Below are 23,194 nucleotides of genomic sequence, written 5' to 3' on the forward strand. Positions count from 1 at the left end.
GATAATTTTCATTTTTTTTTACCAGTAGGTGTTGTTGTTGTGGTTGCTACTCGTCAGGTTGGCCGAGCGGTCTAAGGCGCCAGACTCAAGGACGTGGTGAGGAATTCTGGTCCACAATGGTGGGCGTGGGTTCGAATCCCACACCTGACAATTTTTCACTAATACTAAATTAGTACTCCTATAATATCCATTGTTTTAAAAAATACTTTTTGAAATTACTTCTGTCAAATTTGGACATGTAAGAAAAAGTTTTTTGGCTGGTCAAAATTTCCTCACACCTCCAATCGTGAAAAAGAAAGTGAAACATTCAAAAACGTTAGTGAAGATGAGAATACACTAGACACAATATTTTACAGTGGATATAAAGTTCCCATCCGGATTGGCATACTTTTCTACAAAATAAGAAAGATACTTAAACATATGATCGTAATGCATTTTGCACAGAAAATAGTACTCGTTATGAGAAAGTACCCTTTCCAATATGGAAAGTTGGGCAGCAACGCTTTGTCGGTAGCGTGGCCGAGTGGTCTAAGGCGCTGGTTTAAGGCACCAGTCATTTCGATGGCGTGGGTTCGAATGCCACCGCTGCCAAATTTCATGCAATTTTAGCATTACTGTCACGTCTATTTTATACTTAAAGAGTAATGCAATAAACTTTGCTCAGTAATGCAGAAACAGGGTTTCCCAAATTGTGACAGCTGCAGGCTTAGGTAGCGTGGCCGAGTGGTCTAAGGCGCTGGTTTTAGGCACCAGTCATTTAGATGACGTGGGTTCGAATCCCACCGCTGCCACTGTCAGGGTGCATGTACCTCATGCGGACACATTTTTTTTAAGATTTTAACATCATAATATACGAATAATTTTCATTTTTTTATACCAGTAGGTGTTGTTGTTGTGGTAGGTACTCGTCAGGTTGGCCGAGCGGTCTAAGGCGCCAGACTCAAGTACGTGGTGAGGAATTCTGGTCCACAATTGTTGGCGTGGGTTCGAATCCCACACCTGACAATTTTTCACCAACACTAAATTAGTAGTCCTATAATATTGTTTTAAAAAATACTTTTTGAAATTACTTTTGTCAAATTAGTTAACATGCACCGAAAGACTTATATAGCCTCATTAACGAACGAAACTCACCAAATTCGTTAGTTACCGTAACAAGTCGGGCACTCATTGGTTTAACGTTTACTGTAATATATTCAGGCTATCTTTAAAACCAGGAACGGGGAATCGAGGAAGGGAAGTGAACGGGGAAGGGAACGGGGAATGATAAAAGCCGGATTCTTTAAAACCAGGAATGGGAAAAGCCGGAATCTTTAAAACAAGTAATGAGAAAAGCCAGTAGTGTTCCTATATTTTATTTCATTTAAAGCGCCTGGGAACGAGGCTGTATTCATATACGAAAATTAGTTTGCACTGCTATTTTGCATAAGTTCTTTCAACGCAAGCTGAATATTTTTGTTTATATGAAATCTCGAACTCTTCGACGTACAACGTTTCGCTCTCCGGCATTTTGCCTTTTGGTACAGGGGTCTGACATCTGCTGGTAGCTGTTCAAACCGCTCGTCCCCAAAGACTTCATATACCACGACATCCCAGAGAGCGCCATTCCTTCTATAATGGTCGTGAAGCAAGTTTCTCTCCACTTCGCGTATTACTGAATTTGCGCCCTCTACGTTCTCGCGGTGGCATATTATTGAAGACAGTAAGACTTTTCTAAAAATGTTGAATATTATCGCATCTATAGGTATTCCAACTGAGAAAATGTTTGTTGGTGAAAGACTGCTTTATATTTCCATATCTATTGTGCTGAAAGATATCATGTCCCAAAGGACTAATAGTTTTGATCTATCTTATGAGATGAAAATTTATACCGGCATTGCATGCGAGTTATAATTGTTTTCTAACTTTTCACAATGTTGTGCATGTTTCGCGACGATCATATAAAAATTAATAGTGTCAGGTGCAGGTATAAGGGATGCTTTGTCGACAATACTATGCTACAAAATTTATGGAAAATACCGAAAATATAACGAATTTTGAAAACATTGTAATCGACTAATTACTTTTAACGAACATCAACATGCTTACATGCATACATCGTCTCATTTGCAATTATTATACATTTAGCCAATCACAATTAGAAATTTTACGTTCGTACATTTGCATAAATGAATATAACGTCGCTTACGGTCTTCGGTGAATGTTAACTATTTGGACATGTAAGAAAAAGTTTTTTAGCTGGTCAAAATTTCCTCACACCTCCAATCGTGAAAAAGAAAGTGAAACATTCAAAAACGTTAGTGAATATGAGAATACACTAGACACAATATTTTACAGTGGATATAAAGTTCCAATCAGGATTGGCATACTTTTCTACAAATAAGAAAGATACTTAACCATATGATCGTAATGCATTTTGCACAGGCAAAAGTACTCGTTATGAGAAAGTACCCTTTGCAATATTGAAAGTTGGGCAGCAACGCTTTGTCGGTAGCGTGGCCGAGTGGTCTAAGGCGCTGGTTTCAGGCACCAGTCATCTCGATGGCGTGGGTCCGAATCCCACCGCTGCCAAATTTCATGAAATTTTAGCACTACTGTCACGTCTATTTTATACTTAAAGAGTAATGCAATAAACTTTGCTCAGTTATGCAGAAACAGGGTTTCCCAAATTGTGACAGCTGCAGGCTTAGGTGGCGTGGCCGAGTGGTCTAAGGCGCTGGTTTTAGGCACCAGTCATTTAGATGACGTGGGTTCGAATCCCACCGCTGCCACTGTCAGGGTGCATGTACCTCACGCGGAAACATTTTTTTAAGATTTTAACATCATAATATAGGGATAATTTTCTTTTTTTTTACCAGTAGGTGTTGTTGATGTGGTAGCTACTCGTCAGGTTGGCCGAGCGGTCAAAGGCGCCAGACTCAAGAACGTGGTGAGGAATTCTGGTCCACAATGGAGGGCGTGGGTTCGAATCCCACACGTGATAATTTTTCACTAATACTAAATTAGTACTCCTATAATATTGTTTTAAAAAATACTTTTTGAAATTACTTCTGTCAAATTTGGACATGTAAGAAAAAGTTTTTTGGCTGGTCAAAATTTCCTCACACCTCCAATCGTGAAAAAGAAAGTGAAACATTAAAAAACGTTAGTGAAGATGAGAATACACTAGACACAATATTTTACAGTGGATATAAAGTTCCAATTCGGATTGGCATACTTTTTTACAAATAAGAAAGATACTTAACCATATGATCGTAATGCATTTTGCACAGAAAATAGTACTCGTTATGGGAAAGTACCCTTTGCAATATGGAAAGTTGGGCAGCAACGCTTTGTCGGTAGCGTGACCGAGTGGTCTAAGGCGCTGGTTTTAGGCACCAGTCATTTAGATGACGTGGGTTCGAATCCCACCGCTGCCACTGTCAGGGTGCATGTACCTCATGCGGAAACATTTTTTTTCAAGATTTTAACATCATAATATAGGGATAATTTTCATTTTTTTATACCAGTAGGTGTTGTTGTTGTGGTAGCTACTCGTCAGGTTGGCCGAGCGGTCTAAGGCGCCAGACTCAAGAACGTGGTGAGGAATTCTGGTCCACAATGGTGCGCGTGGGTTCGAGTCCCACACCTGGCAATTTTTTACCAACACTAAATTAGTACTCTTATAATATTATTTTAAAAAATACTTTTTGAAATTACTTCTGTCAAATTTGGACATGAAAGAAAAAGTTTTTTGGCTGGTCAAAATTTCCTCACACCTCCAATCGTGAAAAAGAAAGTGAAACATTCAAAAACGTTAGTGAAGATGAGAATACACTAGACACAAAATTTTACAGTGGATATTATTATTATTATTATTAAAAATTTTATTTACAGACACTAGCCCCGTCAGTTACCACTGATTTCCACGGAGGGCGTCTACTTAATTACATTATGAGCGTCTACTTAATTACACTATACAAATATAAACTATATATATATAATATGCAGAATTAACTACTTGAATTTATGAGCCTCTTGAAACAATGAATCGATTGAGCAAACTTAGCTTCACGCGAAAGACTATTCTATAATACAGCTCCTCTATATTTAAAACTTCTTTTGAGAAACTCTTTCTTAGGTCTCGGGATTGATAGATCAGTATCGTAATGTCTCAGGTTATAACGATTTTCAATTACACTACGCTCAGCAAAGGATTCGCGAAGGCACGGAGCAGTACCGTTATTTAGGATATTATAAACGAGAACTGCTTTGTTAGTTTTATATTTAGTTTCGAGATTTTTCCATCTAAGCTGCTCCAGGAGTTCAGAGGAGCTTGTATTGTAGTCTGCCCCCGTTAACACCCGAGCAGCCCTATTTTGAAATTTTTGCAACTTTTCTTTCAATAATAGACCGCAATTGTCCCAAAGAGGGGAACAATAGTCAAAGTATGGTTGAATTAAAGCTTTGTAAATGGTGTGCATGGTTTCTTCAGGAACAAAGGGTTTAACTCGTCTCATTACACCTATTCCCGCGCCTACCTTTCTGCTTATTGCATTTATATGGGCTTCCCAATTAAGTTGTTCATCAATCTCGACGCCCAAACATTTAAAAGATCTATAACGGGTTACTGGTACCCAAAGATCACTGACTTATTTCCTAGTTTTTTGAATGTTATACGAAGAGCCTACAAACAAAAGTTTAGTTTTAGTAGTATGATGTTGCAATTTATTATCACTAAGCCATTTACTGATATTTTTTAAATCAGATTCAACATATCTACTAATTCATCAAAGTTATCCGACGACGCAAAGATTTGAGTGTCGTCTGCATATTCCAGGGGTAGTAGATTTTAGGTACTCTGGTAAGTCATTGATATACAGCAGAAACAACAGGGGACCCAGAATGGAACCTTGGGGAACTCCACTTATTATTTCTTTGCGAGTCGATATATAGTCATTCACATAACACACCTGCTCTCGATTAGTCAAATAGGAAGCAAACCAAGCAAGTTCGGAGTGTTTTATTCCAAACTGGGTTTTCATTTTTATCAGTAGAATTTCATGATCAATTGAGTCAAAAGCTTTTCGAATATCTAAGGAAACTATACCAGTAATTTTACCCTCGTCCATATTTTCCAACCATTTATCACACATTTGAAGAAGTAGAGTTAATGTTGAGTGTTTTGGTCTAAAGCCAGATTGAAATTTTGGAATCAGTAAGTTCTCTGACAGATAGTCATATAGTTGTCGAAAAATTTCTTTCTCAAATATTTTGCTAACAATTGGCAGAATGGAGATCGGGCGGTAATTTTCACACTTTCTCCTATCTTCGGATTTATAGATTGGTTGGACTCGTGCTATTACAATTTGTCACTTCAGCCGCTAGTGACGGGCCAATATTAACAAAATAGTTATTTAGTTGATTTGCAATTGAAACTCCGTCTGTAATAACACTGCCGCCGATATTGAGTTCATTGACTATTGTAGATTTACTACCATCTTTACCTAGAAGAGTATTAATTAATGACCAGCTTTTTTTAACATTTCTCTGCTGAGAGGATTCTGAAAGTTTATTATTAAAGTAGTTAGCTTTAGCTTTCCTTATTTCAGAATTCACTTTGTTTCTGATGGTTTTATACTTTTCCCAATGCGCTTCAGAGCCAAATTTTTTAGCCAATTTCTGATGGAGGTCTCTTTCCCTCATAAGTTGCTTTATGGATGCATTTACCCATGGCATTGATTTAATTTTAGTCCGCCTACTCTGAATTGGCGCATGCCTATCGAGTGTCTCTAGAAAGAATAATTTCCAAATTTGCCAGCTATCATTTGGGTCATTAAATTGGTTCACATAATCCCAGGGAACCGTATTTAAGTCTTCGAGAAACTGTCGTTCATTAAAATTTTTAAAATTTCGAAATTCCTTAAAGGCTTGTTTTTTCTTTGGAAACACCATTTTTTTGACAGCAAAAATTAGGTTATGATCGGAAATCCCCAAATTAATTACTCCATAGTTAGAAATACTCTCAGGATTGTTAGCTAGAACCAAGTCAATTAAGGTTGCAGTTGTTTTAGTCACCCTAGTTGGTTCTTCTATCAGTTGTTTCAGCTGATATAACGTACATATATTTAATAATGTTTGCGTGTGATTATCATATGGGGATTTACTAACGTCACAATTAAAGTCCCCTAAAGCTATTAATTCTTTATTTTCCATATCACATTTTTGAATAAAGCGTTCAAAGTCGTCAAACAAACTTATATTAGCATTCGGAGGTCTGTACCAAGAACAAACTAAGAATGGCTTGCTATATTGACGAAAAATTTCAATGCACACCATTTCAAGCGAATTTGGGACCAATTCTGTACGTTCAACACATGAAAAGCAGTTTCTAACATATAAAACGACACCCCCACCGTGTCTATTACGATCCTTTCTGAATAAATCGTATCCATATTTTAATTTCATGGTCTGAGACAAATTCATCGATTTTGGACTCATTGATGGCTAAGACATCAATCGGACATTTTTCCAATATTACTCGAAGCTCATCGATATGCTTCAAGAGGCTATTAACATTTAGGCTAGCTATTCGAAAACCTTTGAGATTAGCAATTTCGCTAAGAGCAGATTCAGAATTACAATTTACTATTGCCGGGTCATTCAACAAGTCATTTAGTTGATTATCGGAGGTTATTGCTGAAATGTCCGGGGAAATATCATGTCAATTAGGTATATTATTTGCAAATTCTCTTAAATTGTCCTGAAGAATTGAGCTGCCTACATTATTTAGATGAAGGCCTCTGAAGTTCAAATGGGAACTATTAATGTTAGCATTTTCTAAGTACGATATTTGGGAGTGTTTACAATGACTTCTTAGCATTAACTTGTTTTACCTTACCAGCAAGTTCTTGATTATCATTCCTTACCACAAGTGCTGAGACACCTACAACTGTATCTAGAGAGGAGTGCTTGATTGTGTTCGTAAGATCTACGATAGAATCGGCAACAACTTTTGCGGACGAACTCTTAAGATTGTTGGTTCCAACGTGAAGAATCAGCTTATCTGGTCTTTTCCTGATTAGCGGTTTAATAAAGTCATTCATGTCTTCAACAGTTGCTCCTGGAAAGGGCTTTACCACATAGAAGTGATCCCTATCTACATTACTCAATTTTGCACCTATAACATTTTTAACCATGGAGTCACCAGCGATGACAACGGTTTTCTTTTTTCCTGGGTGTATCGTCGTTCGGTTGAAGGCAGTTTTTGAAGCAGCCATATCATCGGTTATTGCTGACTTTACAGTTTGCGTGGCCGACGTTGCTATTGACGTATTGATCTTTTTCTTTTTTGGTGTTTGCTTTAGGCCTTGTTTATTGGACGTATCGCCATAAAAAGCATCCTTATCATTGGATATAAAGTTCCAATCCGGATTGGCATACTTTTCTACAAATAAGAAAGATACTTAAACATATGATCGTAATGCATTTTCCACAGGCAATAGTACTCGTTATGAGAAAGTACCCTTTGCAATATGGAAAGTTGGGCAGCAACGCTTTGTCGGTAGCGTGGCCGAGTGGTCTAAGGCGCTGGTTTCAGGCACCAGTCATTTCGATGGCGTGGGTTCGAATCCCACCGCTGCCAAATTTCATGCAATTTTAGCATTACTGTCACGTCTATTTTATACTTAAAGAGTAATGCAATAAACTTTGCTCAGTTATGTAGAAACAGGGTTTTCCAAATTGTGACAGCTGCAGGCTTAGGTAGCGTGGCCGAGTGGTCTAAGGCGCTGGTTTTAGGCACCAGTCATTTTGATGACGTGGGTTCAAATCCCACCGCTGCCACTGTCAGGGTGCATGTACCTCATGCGGAAACATTTTTTTTTAAGATTTTAACATCATAATATAGGGATAATTTTCATTTTTTTATACCAGTAGGTGTTGTTGTGGTAGCTACTCGTCAGGTAGGCCGAGCGGTCTAAGGCGCCAGACTCAAGAACGTGCTGAGGAGTTCTGATCCACAATGGTGGGCGTGGGTTCGAATCCCACACCTGACAATTTTTCACTAATACTAAATTAAAACTCCTATAATATTGTTTTAAAAAATACTTTTTGAAATTACTTCTGTCAAATTTGGACATGTAAGAAAAAGTTTTTTGGCTGGTCAAAATTTCCTCACACCTCCAATCTTGAAAAAGAAAGTGAAACATTAAAAAACATTAGTGAAGATGAGAATACACTAGACACAATATTTTACAGTGGATATAAAGTTCCAATCCGGATTGGCATACTTTTTTACAAATAAGAAAGATACTTAACCATATGATCGTAATGCATTTTGCACAGGCAATAGTACTCGTTATGGGAAAGTACTCTTTGGTATACAAAAAGTTGGGCAGCAACGCTTTGTCGGTAGCGTGGCCGAGTGGTCTAAGGCGCTGGTTTAAGGCACCAGTCATTTCGGTTGTGTGGGTTCGAATCCCACCGCTGCCAAATTTCATGCAATTTTAGCATTACTGTCACGTCTATTTTATACTTAAAGAGTAATGCAATAAACTTTGCTCAGTTATGTAGAAACAGGGTTTCTCAAATTGTGACAGTTGCAGGCTTAGGTAGCGTGGCCGAGTGGTCTAAGGCGTTGGTTTTAGGCACCAGTCATTTAGATGACGTGGGTTCAAATCCCACCGCTGCCACTGTCATGGTGCATATACCTCATGCGGAAACATTTTTTTTAAGATTTTAACATCATAATATAGGGATAATTTTCTTTTTTTTATACCAGTAGGTATTGTTGTTGTGGTAGCTACTCGTCAGGTTGGCCGAGCGGTCTAAGGCGCCAGACTTAAGAACGTGGTGAGGAATTCTGGTCCACAATGGTGGGTGTGGGATCGAATCCCACACCTGACAATTTTTGACTAATACTAAATTAGTACTCCTATAATATTGTTTTAAAAAATACTTTTTGAAATTACTTCTGTCAAATTTGGACTTGTAAGAAAAAGTTTTTTGGCTGGACAAAATTTCCTCACACCATGAATCGTGAAAAAGAAAGTGAAACATTCAAAAACGTTAATGAAGATGAGAATACACTAGACACAATATTTTACAGTGGATATAAAGTTGCAATCCGGATTGGCATATTTTTCTACAAATAAGAAAGATACTTAACCATATGATCGTAATGCATTTTGCACAGGCAATAGTACTCGTTATGGGAAAGTACTCTTTGCAAAACGGAAAGTTGGGCAGGAACGCTTTGTGGGTAGCGTGGCCGAGTGGTCTAAGACGCTGGTTTCAGGCACCAGTCATTTCGATGGCGTGGGTTCGAATCCCACCGCTGCCAGATTTCATGCAATTTTAGCATTACTGTCACGTCTATTTTATACTTAAAGAGTAACGCAATAAACTTTGCTCAGTTATGTAGAAACAGAGTTTTCCAAATTGTGACAGCTGCAGGCTTAGGTAGCGTGGCCGAGTGGTCTAAGGCGTTGCATGGTTTTAGGCACCAGTCATTTAGATGACGTGGGTTCAAATCCGACCGCTGCCACTGTATATGTATATGTATTATATCTTGTTCCTGATAATTATTAAATAAATATATTATTGGCTGCAAACTTTTTTATATCATCGTGGAACTTTGATAGAGCAAAAAGAGCTTTTGTTCATCATTAACTGGGAAGAACAAAAATGAAGAGATGAGTCTCGCAATACAAAATTGTTACCAGTGTCCTTTAATGCCATTATATACAAAATTAACCGAAAATGCAAGTTAATCAACCGAATAGCTTAAAGTTTAACTAGTAGACACACGAGTCTATTCGATTTCAACAAAAACAATAATATTTTATAGGTTCTTATTTTCAGAACATTTTTTAAGAAACCGTGGACGTATTGCTCCTAACTAGAAATTTTTATATAAGATACAGAAGTTTGTATCGGGAACTGGGTCACCTACCCCAAATTTTTTTTCTGTATTTTTAAGTTTCTCTGACGTCATTTCCTGCATTTTGGGAAATATTTACTGACGAATCCTTTGTGTAGAGAAGTTCCTTATTTTCTTCTAAAAATGGTTATTTTGCTATTATTTCACTCAAAAGGGTCTTTGATGGGCGGGGGACTGGCGCTGGAGCGCAGAAGGAGAGGCTAGGGATGGGCTTTTCTACCCCTCCTCCAAGTTATAAACTTAAAAAAGGCCCTGTTCATATTTATTGCAGGTGTGCGACTCAATACCACTGTTTTTGTGGTTAAACGTGTTTCGCAATGGATGGTCTGTGTCAACGAATGTGTCAGTGAACCTTGCTGTAGATCGGTCAACTTTAAAAATAGCTCGCCGTTGGAGAATGACACAAACTGTGAAATGTTACATAACGTTCCATACAATGTTTCCGAGAAATTACTGCAGCGAAATTCTCAATATGATCACATTTATTTGATTAACCCAATAAAGGTGGGAGGGATTGAGTGCTATTGACTGTATTTAAAAGACAGCATTTTTACCTTCTTAATACTTAAAGTGGAAGTCAAGTCCGGTATGTAAACAAACGGTTTGTTTGCATTTTTAACTTCAATACTCTTTATACAATACAATAGTTTTTTTAATATCTAATACTGTATTTAGGTTCGCTACGCTTCTATAAATGAACATAATAATTATTAGAGCGTATGTGCAGAAAAATCTTAAACATGCGATGTTTGGGCAAATTTTTATAGAGAGGGCTCTCCATTGTTATGAGCAGAACCAATAAGCAGCGAACTTGACTTCCACTTTAACGTTTTAAGCCAGAAACATCGGACCAAAGATTTTTTGGCGAAGATATCCATCCATTTGTCCATCTTTTTCCAAAACCATTTTCCCTCTCAGCATCCATTTTTCAACTAGACTTTTAAAATTTTATCGCGTAATTAAAACACAAGAAAAGTGAAGATGGAAGAGCTATATAATAATCTGCATGTATCAACAAAGTGTTGTTGTAGGAACGTAAACAGTTTTCATTTTCCAATTTTTCGAGTAAGCTACAAACATTTCAACTTTTAGAGATTCAATACAAGCTGCATTCCATCTGTGACTAAACAAAATATTAAAGGTAAAGGTCATTGTGAGTTTTTATCCTTTGTCTTCAATGGGAGTTGTTTCCCATTGTCTTTTTTGCGAGTTGTTTCCCATTGTCTTCATTGGAAGTTTTTATCCATTATCTTCATTGTGAGTTTTTATCCATTGTCTTCATTGTGAGTTGTTATCCATTGTCTTCATTGTGAGTTTTTATCCATTGTCTTCATTGTGAGTTTTTATCCATTGTCTGCATTGTGAGTTTTTATCCATTGTCTTCATTGTGAGTTGTTTTTAATGTATTGTCCTTAATGTATGCTCCCGAGTGAAATCGTAAATTTTGTTTTCCCAAGAGTCTGAATGTTGGAGACCCGAGGGAAAACAAAACTCACTATTTCCCGAGGTAGTGTGAACATTAAGTGTTTTGTTATATAGGAGCAAAAACATACATGTTACACAACAATTTCATTTAAAAAAAAAACATTTCACTTTGTTAGTGCAAGAAGCGGGCAACAATTTTTCACTTGTATCCCTGACGGGACGACATTTAAAATACACAGCACCTATATAACAATGTGAGGTGTTTTCCATTGTCTCATTGTGAGTTGTTATTCATTGTCTTCATTTTGAGTTGTTTTCCATTGTCTTCATGTGAGTTTTTGAAGGCAAAAATCTTTTTTTAGGTTCTAGTTGTCTTGATATAAAGCGTAGAAGTGTAGGGAAAGCAGACGGAAAATATATTATTGATCAACATGGAGATGGCCAAAACCTTACATTCGAGGCAGACTGTGATATGACGTCATTTGGTGGTGGATGGTCAATGTGTTATACAACAGACAGTCATGTCAATATAAAGACTGAACTCACCACTACACCTGAACTGGGATATCGAACAGACTGTAACAACATTCCGGTAAATATTCATCATTTTCTCTAAATTATTAGGAATTATAATTTTTATTTTCTGCTTTTTTAAATTAAAATCATTTAAGCTTGCCTAATATTCATTTTTGAAAATCTCCAAACAAGTCTGATTTTCCGCTTCGCTGGTCCACAATCTCACACACTGGGACTGTATATAATTTTACATTTATTCAGGAATCAACAATTCACGCTCTAATACACAACTAACTTACAACAATGATTTTAACTTATATTTATAACACTAAAACAGGATGCTTTACCAAACAATGATGCGTTTCTCTGACGCATCTCTTACCGAACCACAGGATGTTTTTCTGCGGTTTTTTCTCCCCTACAGCCCACATTTGCGTCCGTTTACGTTATTACTGGTTTCGCGGTTGCTACAACGTGCTACCTCGAACCTTCATTTCCTATGTTATATTACACATACTTCATTTCCTATGTTATACTACACTATTCTATTAACATTACATAACAATTCCTTTTACAATACATATACAATTTACGACCCTAACACTATATCTGCGCACACTATGTAAATGACTATTCTTATGGTTGGTGTGCTCAACCACGCGTTAACTAAATTCCACAACATTTATTCAATTAAATATGAAGCAGTTCCGAAAGTGGATGCAGCTTGAGTGATCGATTCGGCTGTCTTTGAAGCCATTGATTCATTTTTACTCTCTAGAATTTGTCTGAATTTGCCTTACTATATAATATTTTACTGCTCCCGCTTGAGCTGTAATTACCTGATGTACCTACAGCTGCCTTCAAGATGAGGGCCACGGGTTTATCAGCGTCAGCGTCAGACTAAAAATTTCTGTCGAAATTAACATGTAACAAAATTTGGAAAACTTGAGAATATATAATAAACGTTCTTTAAATTTAATGTATATCCAGGATTGCATATGCCAAAAATGACAGGGGCGTAGCTTTTGTTCTTGGAACATGTTTTAGAAGTAGCGCTAGCGCTAGTTATCGTAGCCAGCCCGACAATTTAGTCATGCTATGCTAATATTTTAGTGTTCGTCGACTGTGAAAACAATGAATTTCTAAATTCTGGTCCTATTTTAATTATATCGCTGCTATTTTGCCGTTTAACAAGATGTGGTCGTGTATGGGCGCGTTGACACCTCGCAGTTTGCACACGATTGAAGAATACGATCAAACACAGCACGAACCATTTACTACCTCCTCCGCAAGCGTTTCATAGCGTTTCCTCGTCATTTTGTTTTCCTTCGCATTACCCGCATTTCTAATGCTACCTGCGCCGATCGCTCCCTAATTTACTCGCCTGCTCGAATATTTACCCCCGTTTTGAAAACTATCAACTAGAGCATTAAATAATTCCACCTACAGCATCGGGTTAAATCAACTAAATCGATTCTAATATGGAAAAGAAGAGTGAAATCCATTACTTTAAAGGTAGTCTGGGAATGAGTAAAAACTGCAAAGTTCAGTTGGGAAACAAATGTAGAAAATTTCATAACCCTGCAAAATCAGCACAAGACGTAAAGCGGAAATGGACATGGACATGGACATGGACATGGACAGAACAGAACAGGTCAGGACAGATTTCAGTTATATGAAAGTTATAAGCCATTATTAGACTTGCAACGAAAGTCATTCCATTGGCACTTTTAACCGATCATTTGATTTTTTCTTTGAGCCTTGGTACCTCTGAATTATCCCCGATCATGTAAACAACCCACTTAAAAGCCTGGCCATGCAGAATATTTATGCTAAACTTTAAAACCAATCATCCAATATCAATGTTTACTTTTATCTTGTGCTTGTTCCTGAACTAAATATTGCGCATGCTTTTCAGGCATTTTAAATTGCCTGTATTACGTGACTGATCTTATATTTTGGAAATCCACCACTGAGTAAGAAGGTAGGACATAATGTTTTTAGTAATAGTTAACTAGTAGGGAATGTTATTTTACAAGGGAATGTTGTTTATTAAAGGCACTAAATATTCATTAATACCGACATATTAATTAATAAAGTCGTGTGGTGGGGTATTCAATATAAGCAGTGCAAGCCGCAAGATCGTATCATTTTAATCAGCTTTAATGTCGCTCTTAGGCAGGGATTAAAGACGAATTTAACTATAGAAAGCCATTTCGATTAAATATTATTAAAGCTACATTTAACCCGTTGATAATGACTGTTTAAAGTAATGTAAAATGACAATTAACCACATATTCTGACCTGATTGAACTGGTAAGTGGAAGTTTAACTCGCTTTAACTACGCCCTTTATTGGATTATATATTATTCTTGACTTGGAATATTGATAGCAGGCGTAGGCGATAAACATTTCCTAGCATTTTCCCGAACAATTATTGCCATTGGCATGCTTTTATACATACGAATATTTAAATAGGTCCTAATCCGAGACTTATGCATGAAAACACGATCTTATAAGTTATTATTGTCGTTAAACATTACATGCATGCACAATTCAGTGGCGTAGCCAGCATCGATAATTGGGGGGGCAACTTCATATATTCATGTTAACAGGCTGTAAAGACAATTCATTTGAAAATAAATTAATCCTGCGTATTGCGAATATATGAATGTTGCAAGAAAACGTGGGTAACTGTAAAATTAAAACGCGGCATAAAATTGCGCTTTAGACACACATGCCGATACACATAATTCATAAACAAGCAACAAGATTCAATTATAGTTCATATATATAAATAATAATTTATTGCAATAACCATAATTCCAGTTTATGTCCTCGACACTTTGTCTTTGTACATATAAAACATCACAATTTCGTTTTATAAATAACTTTCGTGTCTATTCTATTTATGAAATATTCCTCTATATATTGCTGTAAAACTGTATAATGACGAGATTCAAGGCCAGTCGTAAGCGCACGGCATTGCGGCCCTTGTTTAACTTGTGGGTGCATGCGCATATATAAGCTAGACTATAGGGATCCAAGGATAGTGCATAGTTACATAGATAGATAGTTCTAAGCAGTGAGACATTTGTCCCAACATAAACGCGTTTGACTTATATGTCAGTAAAAATATAAAGAACTAGGCTAATTAAACATTACCCTTAATCAACAGGAAAATACTCGAAGTACTCAAATTACGTTAGACGCGATATTGTCATAAAAGAGGGCGCAATTTTTACAGTTTAGTCTCTTTTCTTCGTCAAACAACTGTAACTACATGAACTACATGTATATGATGGCAACATATATGGCAACATACAATTTATTCGTCATTTCAAAAGAGTAACAAAAATAGTTGCGTTGTAAATAAAGTAAATAAACCGTATAAATCGATACAAAGCAATAATATTATACTTATAATCAATACTGTATACCGCCAAAATGATTTGATTACTGCACAAAATGTCCGTTTTGTATAGTATCAATTATGTACCGTATCGACTTGGTGTCCACATAATACAGAGTGCTGACCACACACACGGTTTGACTAATTTGAATCGAAGTTTGGCGTCCATTTACGCAGAATATATGTGACAAAATTGGTTCACTTGATTTTTACACCATTGTTAAGTTTATTTATTTGCCTTTCAAATGACATCCATGTACGCGTCATTCTGTTAAATAATGAACAAATATTGGGTCGACAAAACAGTCGATAAAAATTACATTCTTCTGCCGATGGAAATTGGACATTTTTCTTTTGAAAATTTGTCAAACAAGGCTTTGAAATGCTAATTATCACTGAAAACAGAAATGCAAATTTATCGCAAACTTCTTCCTGTGCCAAACAAGCGCTTTGTTCATTGAGTTAAGTTTGCATTATCTTTTGTTTTTTAGTGTCAATTCGAGTTCCTATATAAGCGGAAAATTGTTATTTCAAGCAACTCATCACAATACTTTCAGTAAGTTTCAAAAGAAACTTTGTACTAAAAATATAAAGGTTAAAGTAGTTCAAATTATAGTTCAGCGTATTATTCAGTCTCCGTGCTCTCTCGGTATAACTGTGCGTTTTGACAGACCAGGAAGTGAGTCGTGATGGCTTTGATCGAGTTTTCTCTTTGCCCGCTTCAATTCTCGGCTTTCCCAAGCAAAACCTCTAACGTTATAATGCTTAACTTTCAAGGTTTCTTCCTCGACCTCGCTCTCTTTGGATGACGTGTACTCCATTCTTAGAATATCAGCCACTTTTGCCACTCTCCTAGGCTCCAGTCAACATGTTCAGTTTCAAACACAAAGTTTCATCTGTGCTTTTAAGTGCCCTGAGCTTTCTTCTCACATTATTCTAGTAATTGCACAGAAAATAATGTAAGTTAATACACACTGTGTTTTTCGATCCACTAACTAAAACAAAAAATCAAACTTTACTGATATACACCGAAAGTTTTGAAATTAACCACTGGCAGTGTTTAAACCAAACCTGATTTCTCAGACAAATTTTTTAAATCCACATTTCTATTTTTGTAGAGTTTTGTAGCATTGAAGATTCTCAATTATGAAATCGTTCGGTTTGTGCGTTGTTTTACTGGCGTTTATTCCGTTTTTCACTACAGCGTTTCGAAAGGGTGGGTACAAATATTATCTACTGTCTCAGCCACAGAACATCTGCACTCACTTATTTATATTGATGATATATACATAAATATCATTGAAACTATCGATTAAATCAAGTTAAATGTGATTGGGTAATATTTTGTATCATTACCATGCAACAATTGAAAAAACTTTTGAACATTTTATCTTTGATGGGATATGTATTATACAGGGTGTCCTTAAACTATCGAAATCACCTATTGTTAGAATTTGAATGCTGTAGCAACAAGCTGAGCCCACGAGTGCATAAAATGAGCCAACGAGGACATTACCACATAATAAATGATAAATATACTAGTATAATACTCAATGCAATTAACTATTTTCCTGCCAGACAAAACAGCTAAACCCATGCACGGGTGCATATTCAAAATGCAATTAAAGTTTATGCATGGTTATTTTAGTCTTTTTAATTTGGTTTAAATTCCCATGAGCAAAAAGTACTTTACAAAGATATTTAAATTTTTTGCAAAGTGCCATGGCATTCATACTCTAACAATAGGTGCCATTTCAAGCTGACACCCTGTACAGGGTGTTTTAAAAAATACCTTTACAAATCAAACTATTGTTATTTTAATGTCTGCTCAATTTGTTAGCCCACGGGTGCGCAAACATGTCCAGTCCGCATTTTACAACTAGGATGTTAAGAACTAGGAGATGTTGTGTGTAAAAGCATAGACTATATGGTAAAAGCGTTTCTTGTATCCTACTTCCACCAAAAAACGCAATTTCTATGTTTAGATTATCCTTACAAGACAGTTGGACACCATGACATACTTGCCCGGCTGTTATATCCTACCATCACATTCCCCTGTTCTGAAATGCCAAACGTTTGTGCAAACATGAGAAACGCCATTCAAAAAGGCAAACCAACACAACTCTATTACCTCAAAAATAAATCCCAAACTGATAAAAATAGAAGAGCCTCTGGTTGTCCAAAATTACAAAAAGACCATGGAAATCCGACCACAAGTTGTGACGAGTATCCCTTTGCGTCAACCCAACAAGGTAAAATACATACTTTGTTTGGTTCGGGTGCGCATGACAGGGCAGGAGATTGTGGCAAATGTCATAATTATATACAGAGCACTTAATATTCAGCCTTCAATTAGGGGAGATAAAGTAAACTACGGCAGGAAATGTTTACTTTTCTTCTGATTGATATAGGCTAGTTTTCACTCAGGAAAAATCTCCTTTGGATCGGAACGGACAGAAAAATTTCCTTTGTCGGTGAGTTCTCAGGCGGCGTTTATACAAAGGAAACTTTCCTGTCCTGCCCGATCCAAAGGAGTATTTTCCTGAGTGGAAACTAACTTTATGACTGACTGACTAACAGTCAGTACATAATATAAGTATAATACAGTAGTATTATTTAAGCTATGGATGCTTTGAGTATCTGCAGCCTCGTCTGAAGTTTTGCAAGTCATCCACTCGTTCTCATCCATCAAAAGGAAAAGATGCTGCAGACTACATCTGTCAACAGCAGAACATTGCTAGAAACCACAGCAAATATTGCAAGAGTAATTGTGCAGCCTAAAGGGTGATAGCTCAGCCTCGAAAGAGAAGGGACACCCTTTAATCTAGGTCTGAATTTAAGTGGAGTTAATCTCCCTTGATAGCAGCATACTGAAATTTGACACATTCTGTTTACAACTGGAGACTATACGTACTGTAGTAGTGGTTTACCCACCAAGGGTTGATAAAAAATTGCTAATGTCAAGCAAGTTCTCGAAATATAGCATTATATATGCGGTACTTTCCCTACTCAGTTTAAAAATGGTTTAGCACCCCTTGTGGTTGAACGTTGGCAATACCTCACTATTATCAGAAACACAGGCCAACTCCAGTGCGGTGTACTGCCATGGACGAGAAAGCAAAGAACGCATTCCCTGCAACACTGCATGTAATCTTAGAGGACAGCGCCAGGATTCACGCGACCCGGTAAAACGTATGAGACAAGCATCGAAAGATGTTTTTGAGCCTTTATTTGCAAAGAAAACGCTATTTTTCTGTATCAAAATCTTACTTTCAAATTTCAAATAGTGCGTAAGTTGTTGTTACCGGTTCTTGAATATTGTGCACCTGTATTGCACCATTCATTACCCGCATACCTATGCACTCAAGGAAAAAAAATATATATATATATATTATTATATTATATATTACTACCAAAACGACAGAAATAGTAAAATATTCACAGAAGACACAAAAAATAATCTCTGGCTAGTTACACTTCTGATTTCTGATAATAGGGACCTTAAACATGTACACGACGACGACGCGGCTGAAATTCTCCTTTAAATAAATGCTACAGCAAAGTTGTTGTTGTATATTATTTATTGTACAGATTTAGTGAGATATAAGGCGTTAAAAACATTGTGTTTATGTTTAAGGACAATTCTATAGAGCCTAATTCGAGGTAGGGCTCGCTGGGTCCTGAAATGCATCCGTTCTAGGCAAGACGTAAAAAACCACGTTTTCCCGTTGTAAACAGAACGAAGACGACTTTTAAAACCCATCATGGGTCTTTAATTATTCATTTCTTTTCAATGACCCATTGTATTGATAGCCGTCGTCGTCGCGTTCCCGTCCCGCATGCTTAAGGTCCCTAATACCTATTCCCAGGGCCGTAGCTAGAAGCTTAATTGGGGGGGAGGTATATTCATATATCCGTCTTATACCCAATTGATTGATTTTGCACGCTATTGTTTTTACGGTATATAATTAACAGTTATTCTGCGAACTCGATTCGTATATGAGCTGATAGCCGACGAGGCGCGTAGCGCCGAGTTGGCTATTGGTTATATTATACGACTCGAGTGAGCAGAGTAACTGTTTTATTATATTCACAAACTTCGTCGCCCCTTCGGTGCATTTTGGTGTGCTATTATCAACTAAAGCTTGGATTTCTATTTCACTCAACTCCCCAAATCTTTCGGCCATTTTGTTTACTTTCTCTACTAGACAGATATGAGCTAATATCTGTCTAGTAGCCAACCAATGAAATTGCAGCATACCTCATATCTGGCGCTTGTGTATATAATAAACATGAATATATATGAATATACACGCACCCCCACCACCCTCCCTGCCTATTCCTTGGTATGGGTAGCTGACAAAAACATCTTAAAATTGTTCCTATTTCCTCTCTTTGAGTATCTTCCTTTTAAATTTGGTTGAACGTAAAAGTTACGCAAAATACTTATTTTTTAGGAATTGTGGGGAGCCACCTTAAACCCAATTTTCTATTTTTTTAAGGTGGAGCCGGTGCTTTTATAAGGCTTGTTCCAAGAGTTGAAAACAGCAGACAAGGTGGTTATTTGAGCGCATTTTACCAAAAGAACATCCCAAATGGGGGTTATTTTAATGTCGCACTCAAACCATAAATATTTTTATTAATTCTAATTGTATTTGAGATGGTATCCTATCTTAAATGTTATTAATTGTACTTTGCATGCGTAACTTGATTTTTGAATTTGAAAACTGAATTTTGTAATTTTGTTTTTTCTTTTTGCTTGGAATGACGAAATAAACATTTTTTTCGATTTGAAACGAAGATAAAATGCTGTGTTGTATGTTTAAGACGGTATACAAATATGTTACTGGGAAATATTTTGCATGGAAGGAAAATCAATTCGCCTTAGAATGCCTTTGCAAGAGTACTTCACACATAGGTTCATTGAACACGAAAGTGTGTTGAATAATAAACATTTTTTAGAATTTTAACATTTACATGTAACATTCTGGTGCAACAAGTTGTCCAATCTACATTGGATCGATTGTTGCTGTGCGGAGTAATGATTTAAGCTATCGGATATGCTGTACCATGCACAAACCCGAGGTCTGTTATGCTGTTAATTACTAACAATGCCAGAGGTTTGTCAGCTAGGGCTTGATGCCTAGTCTGCTACTACACCAGGGTCTCCCATTATCATGTTTTCCCTTACCGTTTGTTTCTTTTTTGTGTGTGTTACTTTTAGTTTAAGCCATACCTAATGGAAGTAGTTGAGTTTTAATTGACTGCGGCAATATCTGACAGTCGCGTTTGTCTCATTCTACTTCAATGCTGCACTATGACCAGTTTGCACTTGTAGTTTAAATAGTGCATCTTTAATGCGTTGCACATTGTTTCGCACAACTATTGAAAATTGAGTTTTCCTCATGGTCTAAGCTCGAAAAGCGTGATGGGATAAACGGAATAACCGGGTTCTTTGCGTTGGGCAATTCCTACCTACATATTATACTTTTTGAAACCTAGTCGGACGGCTGGATGATAGGGGTTGCCTTTGATTCGTTTTCCGGATGTGTTCTGCTTACAGGTTGGGTGGCTTTAGGTAAGCGCAACCTCAGTTACCTAGCTTATATTTTTCAGAATTCCTAAGAAAAGTTGTTTTTTCAGGTCTTAGCTTCGGCTTCCTCTTGGGGAGAAATGTCAATGGACTCAAGAATGCGTATTATTCGTCAAGTATTGTCCTCATGGGCGAGTTCAACAGTCCAAGCGTATATATTACACAACACAGAAAATATATTTAGAGAAAATATAGTCTCTAATCGAGTCCTGTCAGAATACAAACTTCCTTTGCAAGCAAGCGTCTTAATTCCAGTCCCTCGTTTAGGAATGAGCCGTTATCGATCCATAGTGTGGAGGCCATTGTCCCGCGTTTTGCATCGTCAAATAGCGACTTAAAGGACACGCGAACCGCGCTTTTATTCGTTCTCGGGTTTTCTGGTTTATTTCGGGCTTCTGAACTAATCAAAATCCAAGCTAAGCATATCATAGTCAACTCTGGTCATTTGGCAACTTTAATCCGAACTATATAATAAAACAGATCAGTATCGTGACGGCAATTTTATTTCCAAAACTGACGGATTGTGTGTCCACATCACCGATTAAATAAAACACGCGCCGGGGACGAGGCTGTGTCCACATATACTATTCCAAGTGCACTCATGCAGTCATGCGTAACAGTGACTTCAAAAGCACTGAGTTACAATAGTTCAAGCAGTACTCTGCTTCATTTACGGCGGCAAAAATCTACTGTTAATTGTTTATTCTTGAAACTTTTCGATCAGTGCCACAAGAAATTCAGATCTCAATAAACTTTCGCTTCGTGAATTTCGTTTAAAATCCGAATTCGAACCAGGGATTTTTTGAACCAGGGAATGTGCCAGGGATTTTTTGCACAGTGACAACAAATATCCAAGCTGTTTCAGAGCTATAGAGGTGTAAATTTTGTCTGAGCATGCGCGAACAAATAAGTCCGTGTACTATGTGGCGTGCGCGTGACACACGGGAGAACGTTTTCCCTTAGAAGCGCGTGAAAATTAACTAAAGGCATTTAAAAGCCAAAACAAACAAAATGAATACACAGAAAACTAAAGCCTCGCTTATTGTACTTTTGCTTTTTCTTGAACACGTATCGACATTTTCGACTTTTGCCAATAGAGCAAAGAGGAACAAAGCATGTAGCATTTGTGAGATAATAAATGGCTATTTTTAAAATAGGGAATGGGGAATGCGGGAATGAGAAATGCGGGAATGGGGGAATGCGGGAATCGGGGAATGTGGGAATAGGGGGATGCGGGAATGGGGGAATGTGGGAATGGGGAATGTGGGAATTGGGGAGTGGGGGAATGGGGGAATGCGGGAATGGGGAATGTAGGAATGTGGGAATGCGGGAATGCGGGAGTGGGGAATGCGGGGATGGGGGAATGCGGGGATGGGGAATGTGGGAGTGGGGGGATGGGGGAATGCTGGAATGGGGAATGTGGGAATGTGGGAATGCGGGAGTGGGGAATGCGAGGATGGGGAATGCGGGGATGGGGGAATGCGGGAATTGGGGAATGCGGGAATGCGGGGATGAGGGAATGCAGGAATGGGGAATAAGGGATGTGCGGAATGCGGGAATGAGAAATGCGAGAATGGGGAATGCGGGAATAGGGAATGTGGGAATGGGGGAATGCAGGAATGGGGGAATGCGGGAATGGTGGGATGCGGGAATGGGGGAATGGGGAATGTGGGAATGGGGAATGTGGGAATTGGGGAATGGGGGAATGGAGAAGGTGGGAATGTGGAAATGCGGGAATGGGGGAATGCGGGAATAAGAAATGCGGGCATGGGGAATGGGGGAAGGGGGAATGTGGGAATGCAGGAATGGGGGAATGCGGGAATGGGGAATGCGGGGATGGGGGAATGCGGGAATTGGAGAATGCGGGAATTGGGGAATGCGGGAATGGGGGAATGCGGGAATAGGGGGGTGGGGGGATGCGGGAATGGGGAATAAGGGAATGAGGGAGTAAAGGCCTAGGAACGGGGGGATAAGGGAATGGGGGAATAAGGGAATGGGGGAATAAGGAAATGGGGGAATAAGGGGACGCAGGAATGGGTGAATAAGGGAATGGGGGAATAAGGGAATGGGGGAAATCCAATTGCAATATTCACTCCCCCTAATTTAACGACCTTTCGCCGCCTATATATGCTGATGAATATCCCTAGTTTTGAATTTAGTTTAATGGTGAATTTGGTCCATTGTTAAATTGTAGCTTTTGAGGATACGTTTGATAACAGCAAACATACAAAGTACCAAGTTCACATCTCATTTGCGTGCGTAGTTTAACGGTTAATGTTTACTATCTTCGTAGTCGTAGAATTTTTCAGAAATATCTTACAAAATT

The 23,194-nt window shown here is 37.8% G+C and overlaps 1 long non-coding RNA gene and 14 other non-coding genes across 15 annotated transcripts; all 15 read left to right on the forward strand.

The window, feature by feature from the left end:
- The first annotated feature begins 52 nt into the window (after positions 1–52).
- On the forward strand, positions 53–150 carry Trnal-caa. Its single transcript is given in 2 exon segments — positions 53–90; positions 105–150. It is a non-coding gene; the product is annotated as a tRNA-Leu (tRNA).
- Positions 151–509: 359 nt separating this feature from the next.
- Positions 510–591, forward strand: Trnal-aag. Its single transcript has one exon. It is a non-coding gene; the product is annotated as a tRNA-Leu (tRNA).
- Positions 592–709: 118 nt separating this feature from the next.
- Trnal-uag lies at positions 710–791 on the forward strand. Its single transcript has one exon. It is a non-coding gene; the product is annotated as a tRNA-Leu (tRNA).
- A 116-nt stretch (positions 792–907) lies between these two features.
- Trnal-caa lies at positions 908–1,005 on the forward strand. The gene is given in 2 exon segments: positions 908–945; positions 960–1,005. It is a non-coding gene; the product is annotated as a tRNA-Leu (tRNA).
- A 1,484-nt stretch (positions 1,006–2,489) lies between these two features.
- Trnal-cag lies at positions 2,490–2,571 on the forward strand. The gene has a single exon. It is a non-coding gene; the product is annotated as a tRNA-Leu (tRNA).
- A 118-nt stretch (positions 2,572–2,689) lies between these two features.
- On the forward strand, positions 2,690–2,771 carry Trnal-uag. Its single transcript has one exon. It is a non-coding gene; the product is annotated as a tRNA-Leu (tRNA).
- A 566-nt stretch (positions 2,772–3,337) lies between these two features.
- Trnal-uag lies at positions 3,338–3,419 on the forward strand. Its single transcript has one exon. It is a non-coding gene; the product is annotated as a tRNA-Leu (tRNA).
- Positions 3,420–3,536: 117 nt separating this feature from the next.
- On the forward strand, positions 3,537–3,634 carry Trnal-caa. The gene is given in 2 exon segments: positions 3,537–3,574; positions 3,589–3,634. It is a non-coding gene; the product is annotated as a tRNA-Leu (tRNA).
- A 3,908-nt stretch (positions 3,635–7,542) lies between these two features.
- Positions 7,543–7,624, forward strand: Trnal-cag. Its single transcript has one exon. It is a non-coding gene; the product is annotated as a tRNA-Leu (tRNA).
- A 118-nt stretch (positions 7,625–7,742) lies between these two features.
- Trnal-uag lies at positions 7,743–7,824 on the forward strand. The gene has a single exon. It is a non-coding gene; the product is annotated as a tRNA-Leu (tRNA).
- A 566-nt stretch (positions 7,825–8,390) lies between these two features.
- On the forward strand, positions 8,391–8,472 carry Trnal-aag. Its single transcript has one exon. It is a non-coding gene; the product is annotated as a tRNA-Leu (tRNA).
- A 118-nt stretch (positions 8,473–8,590) lies between these two features.
- Positions 8,591–8,672, forward strand: Trnal-uag. The gene has a single exon. It is a non-coding gene; the product is annotated as a tRNA-Leu (tRNA).
- A 116-nt stretch (positions 8,673–8,788) lies between these two features.
- Trnal-uaa lies at positions 8,789–8,886 on the forward strand. Its single transcript is given in 2 exon segments — positions 8,789–8,826; positions 8,841–8,886. It is a non-coding gene; the product is annotated as a tRNA-Leu (tRNA).
- A 354-nt stretch (positions 8,887–9,240) lies between these two features.
- On the forward strand, positions 9,241–9,322 carry Trnal-cag. The gene has a single exon. It is a non-coding gene; the product is annotated as a tRNA-Leu (tRNA).
- Positions 9,323–13,739: 4,417 nt separating this feature from the next.
- Positions 13,740–20,057, forward strand: LOC114529587. The gene is made up of 4 exons (XR_003687650.1): positions 13,740–13,847; positions 16,394–16,491; positions 17,261–17,527; positions 19,778–20,057. It is a non-coding gene; the product is annotated as an uncharacterized LOC114529587 (long non-coding RNA).
- Positions 20,058–23,194: the final 3,137 nt, after the last annotated feature.

This window comes from Dendronephthya gigantea, unplaced genomic scaffold (genome assembly GCF_004324835.1).
Source record: "Dendronephthya gigantea isolate DGI-Jeju-01 unplaced genomic scaffold, DenGig_1.0 000057F, whole genome shotgun sequence".
NCBI lineage: Eukaryota > Metazoa > Cnidaria > Anthozoa > Malacalcyonacea > Nephtheidae > Dendronephthya > Dendronephthya gigantea.